This window comes from Jaculus jaculus, chromosome 8 (genome assembly GCF_020740685.1).
Source record: "Jaculus jaculus isolate mJacJac1 chromosome 8, mJacJac1.mat.Y.cur, whole genome shotgun sequence".
Lineage (NCBI taxonomy): Eukaryota > Metazoa > Chordata > Mammalia > Rodentia > Dipodidae > Jaculus > Jaculus jaculus.
Genome location: NC_059109.1, coordinates 15,137,361 through 15,143,299, shown reverse-complemented (window position 1 = coordinate 15,143,299; position 5,939 = coordinate 15,137,361).

The following is a 5,939-nucleotide window of genomic DNA, read 5'->3' as shown; positions in this document are numbered from 1 at the left end:
ATGGGGCACAAGCCATTTTGGTCCCATGAGCAATCTGTCTGTAATAAGTGACAGATTCTGTCCTGTCTCAAGGAAAGGGCCAGAGGAGAGCAGCCCAGCCCCAGTACAATAGCTGGGCAGGTGCTGCATCAGGCTTTGCTCTACCAGGAAACGCTTGTGGAATGCATGACCAATTTGGTTTCAGGACAGAATACCCCCTTTAATGGACAGAAAACACTAACCTTTTCTTTTTCCGTTTTCCTTCCCCCATGCTCCCACCCTGCTGACCACCCCCCCCCAGTTTCAACAAGCCCCCTTTTCACTTTAACCCTTTCAAAGGATAAAGGACCAGCTCCAGTCTGCTAACACACACAAGCCCATCCATCTAAATATTTCCCTGTTTACCATCTGGGAAGAGGTATGAAAATTCGTTGGCCAGAGAAACAAATACACTCTGATAAGGAGCATTATTATGGCATTATGGACATTTTTATTTTTAAAAATCTGATTTTTATATAGCTTTATGAAGCATATTTTAAGGGAGAGGGCTAGAGTGTGAAATTTCTATAGATAAAAGGAGTTATGTAATGAAATACATACTATCTAATATGGAATATCAATGTTTCTTTAAAGTCACCTATAGTTTTATGGGGACCATGTAGCATGTGAATCAAATTTTAAAATAATCTAATTTAAAGAGCTTCAGAGTTTTATAACATGTTAATAATACCAATAGTAAATAATACTATTATCATTTTTCTGATGTTGTTTTGCATGTATATGAGGTAACACTAGATGGTCTATGACTCCCTCTATATTTTCTTTTCACACAAATAAAATAGAACTGTTTCACATAATTATGTGATATTCTAATTAAAGTCTTCATAGACATGCTCTGAATATTGACAAGGGGGCATTTAAGCAGATTTCTATGGTTTATTTTCAGTGCAGACATATTTTAAATATAGTGATACAGAATAACATATGTGAGCAGTCATAGGGCTCTCCCTCCCAAGAGTTGCTGTTACTTATCTTTAAAGTTAAGATGATTTATCATGTGGAGAATAGACCCCCCAAAAATACAGCAGTCACAGCATCCTGCCTGAGGCAGAGTTAGAGATTTTCAATAGATTCTGTATAGAAACATTTTGAAAATGTGTTCACTATGGCACCAATAAATCTTAAAACAGAAGAGTTTTAATTACAGAGGATGGCAAAACAAGACTTTTTTTTTTTAAATGAACCCAAAACTATGACTTGAGAGAGTTTCCCTCCCACTCCTGTGCTATCTCCAACCTTTGATAAATTTATATATGTTCTTCACCTGGGAACTTTTTATGTGTGCTTTTTATGCAGGACTCCTGAGGGTATCTTCATTTGTAACACTGAATCAGGAGAAACAATGGAAGGGAAACATAGTCAGTCGATCTATATGCATGTATGAGGAGCAAAGAAGTGGGGGCACTGCAAATTCTTTGGGGGCATATTGCAGATTGTGTATACAGGAGAACGTGTCATGCATGTGTATGCACTTTCATTGCATGTATATGTAGACATTTGCTCCTATGTGGCTTCAAGCTCAACAGTCTGCCCCTTTAAAGAAAGGAAAGATACTAATATCATTTGTGTCCCAGGACTAAAAAGAACACTCATTTTTTTTGAACAATAACAAAAAAAAGCTAATGAAATTAGGAGTTGCTTAAATCAGAGGCAATTAAAAAACACACATTTCTTTGCCTGTAATCTGTGATTGTATTCAACGTTTGCAATACAATGCCTGCCTGTAGGATAAATAATTTAATGGGTTTTTTGATTTGGTACTAAAAGCATAACAAAATCCTACAGCTGAAGCCTCATTTTTTTTTCTCCACACTCAAACTGTTCCTTTTTTAAATTGCATATTTTGTACAATTTTTTAAAGTATATTCCAAGTAGGTTCCATATCTTTGAGAACCAATTTCCAACATAATAGGTAATTGCACCTAATTATAGGAGTTTCAGAAACTGAAACAAGAAAACAGAGCAAAATAAAAACTTCTTCCTACCTGTTTTTGTTCTTGAAGACTGCAGTTAGATCACCACCTGATTCTGTACAGTTCTGCCCATCACAACAAAGGATCAAGACTGAGACCAAGAAGTGAGACCTATTCTAAATGTTTCTGTGTGTTGTCATTTAGTGCTACTTTAGCACTTGATTAAACAAATATAAGGATGGAATTTTATGCGTTTATTTCACTTTTACAGTTTTCTCATGTGCCACACGGCAAGAAAATGTGGGGGCTGAGGGCTCTGAAATAATGTGGGCCATATTTTAAATTACTATTCTCTGTTTTCACATGGAAGTGTTTCCTGACACTCATTAACTCATTCCTTTAGAATAAGGCTAAGACCAAAAGCACATCCAGTGTTCAAGAGAGAGGACAGTAATTTTGACATGAAGAGAGGAGAGGAAAGTGTAATCCCAAGAGAATGGACATTGTCCTCTCTCATTGTCTGCATTTCTTTGGGGTTGTTGTGACTCAAGTAGGCTTCTGGAACTTGCTACTACTCTTAGCTTCCTCTAAGTGCAAAAGTAAATACATCCCATTCAATGGATGGGAAAAAAAGCTAGCTGGATTGTATTTAGCCTCTTTGGTAGTTTGAACATTGTCAAATAGCCCAAAAAGGGGGCTACTTCTCAGATTCAAGTGGTAAATAACTTTATCACCCATAGACTGGGTGGAATGTTTTTATTTCTGTCTAACTCAAAGTCATTTCTTCCACATCTATAACCCTAAATTGTCACTCAATGACACTTAAGATGAATCAAATATGAATGAGAAATTACCATATATTTTTCTGATAATACAGGCTTAAAAATAAAATAGGCAATTGAAACATATGCATATGCAGTGAAATCGATTTCTGAGACTACCCATTTTCCCCAAGGAAATCAGGAAGCATTTCAGATGTTGGCAATTAATACTCATCTGTTTGTTCAGGGATATAGAAATGAGAGATAAAAAAGACAAAACTAGACCATAAGTTTAAACGTGGGTACAAAGTTCAAGGCTTCTGGTCTCTGTTAACATGTAAGAGATTTCACAAAGATGGCAAAAACACCAAAGCAACAAAGCTCATGAAAAGTGCAGGTGACTTCTGGAACAAAATGCTTCTAACTTCAAGTTCAAGTAGGAAGAGATAAAATATCATTCCCATTGTACAGGTCAGAAAGACATGGTACAGATCCCAGTGGGCTGGTTTGGATATAGGAAGCCAGTGCTGGGAAGAGGCAGAATGAGGGAACAAATGCACAGTGCCTCCTCAAATAGATGACTTAGGAAACTGACACAAGCGGGGACAGATGCGTTAAGCGCAGCGCTCGGGAGGCCAAAGCAAAAGGATCGTGAATTCAAGGCTGCTTGGACTGTATGGTGAGACTCAAATATTGATATAATGTCTCTGAACTTTGCTTCTGCTGACTGCAAATGCTACTGATAACAATACTGTTGTCCTACGACTGATACCACTCTAGCTTACATTGTCTATACAAACACTCCTGTTGAGAAGCTCTATCACAGTGGATATACACAACTTGAAAAACTTTTGGTGTGTCTATGTGTATGCTCTGTGTGTGTGTGTGTGTGTGTGTGTGTGTGTGTGTGTGTGTGTGTGTGTTCATATGTAAGAGTGTGGGTACACGATTGCCACAGTACATGGGTAGAGGTCAGATTGTCTGTCATCACCTTTCACCTGATTTTTTGATAGTATATTGTTATTATGTGTTTGTTTATTTGAGAGAGGGGCAGATAGTCATCAAACTCATGTCCTCAGTCTTTGCAAGCAAGCACCTTAAACAGTGAGCCATCTCTCCAGCTCACCTTCCACCTTGTTTGAAACAGGTCTCTTGTGGTTGTTCTCGGCTGTGTTCCCAAGGCTGGCAGGCCTGCAAGCTGCTTGGAAATTCGCTTATCTCTGCCTCTTTTCTCACTATAGGTGTGCTAGAAATACAGATACCTTGCAAAGCATTCAGCTTTGACATGGGTCCTAGACCCTCAAACTCAGAGACTCAAGCTCACACACTTCCTCCCCAGCCCAGTTTGAGAAATTTTTGCACCATGCTTTGGTTATTGAAGTGTACATATTCTAGTATGCCGTGAAATTTATATTCATATATCTGCAGCTCCTCCATAGCCCATCTTACCTGTGAGTCATGACCTCAGAAGGAGGTCACAGAGGTGAAGGTGGGGGTAGCAAAACTTTGGCAACAGTGAAACGTTTCTGAATGCACAATGACCGAAAAAAAAAAAAAATAATGCAAGCTGGAAGTCACAATGAATCTGAGGTACGTCAGGTAGCATTTTCCCATGTGGCTTCATGTGACTTCACTACAACCTCAGCTCTGAGCAGACACAGTTTACACTCTGCACTCTGGATGACATTAGGCCACACAACGCCAAAGAATACTGCCTGGACCATATTGACTCAGGTTTAAGACTAACTGTATGTTATAAACTACATCGCTTTTAGCTTTTAGTTTTATGTTCTTTGTTTTAAAGAGAATATTTGTATTTATTTATTTGCAAGTGAAAAAGAGATAGAAGAGTGAGAAAGAGAGAGACAGAGGAAGGGGCAGAGATAAAGAGAGAATGGCTGAGCCAGGGCCTCTAGCCACTGCAAATGAACTCCAGACACATATGCCCCCTTTTGCATCTGACTTAAGTGGGTCCTGGGGAATGGAATAGTCTAATTGTTTCATATTTAAATCTGTGATGTGACAAGTTGTACTGTAATAAGTGAATGTAAAATTATTACAAGATTGAATAACAAGTGTTTTCTCTAACATGTTAGCCCAGATATAAAAGATTCTTGGAGATGTGAAAAAGGTCAGTTTGGTGAAGCATACATGTATATTACATGTTAATAGTGTGATAAAGTATAGAAGCAAAGTAAAGAAGGTTTGTTGTTATCAGACTTTAAAAAGCAGTATATAAAAATGTCAAAGTGCAGTTAAACCACAGATTATGTTGTTATTTAGAAAGGAATGTATGGCAAGTGTAGACTTTGTAGATTGTGGTATAAGAATCCCAGGAAAAGCATGTATACATCTTTGCTAGAAACATCTAGACTTTGTTTATGCCATATGGATTGCAGTTAGCTGATAAGATTAACTTTCTTAGCTCTTACTTAAAAAGCTTTAAATCTATCATATGTTATTGTCAACTCATCAAGGGGTGATATTGGTTAAATATTTGATATTAGGGCTAGACGACAGACATGAGTATTCTAGATTTACATAAAGTGTACGGATATAGTGGTACATATATGTCATGGATTTTCAGTGAAATGGTTATGTGCATAGGATTCACATTCTTGCATTTAAACATTGAGTTTCAGCACTGACTTTGGACAATGTTTAAGTTGTATAGCTCTTCTATTCGTCGGGTCCTCATCTGTAAGACAGAGATACTAGCAATGGGAAGAAGGATAAAGAGAGGGTTATAGCAGAATTGGTGCAGTCAAACTATAGATCACAACGATATGGTAACAGGTCTGTGAGGCTCCTACATGCAAACATGTGTGTGCGCACACACACACACACACATACACACACACATGTGCAGTGCACACTCACACATGCTCCTTCATACACTGCACGTTTTGTAACAACATTTGCTATCTACTGAAGAAACCTTAATGCTGTGATCATGGAACACTTGCATCTTAAAATCTACTGTTCATAATAAATTGGGATTTATTGGTATTCTATTAATATGTATTTATTTATTTGTGAGAGAGAAGGAGGTAGAGAGAAAGTATGGGCTCTCTAAGACCTCCTACCACTGCAAATGAATTCCAGGTGTATCTGGCTTTACCTGTGAACTGGAGAGTGAAACCCAGGTCATCAGGCTTTGCAAGCAAGCTCTTTTAATTGCTAAATTATCTCTCCAGCCCTATTTTTATTTTCTCTATTCTCTCTC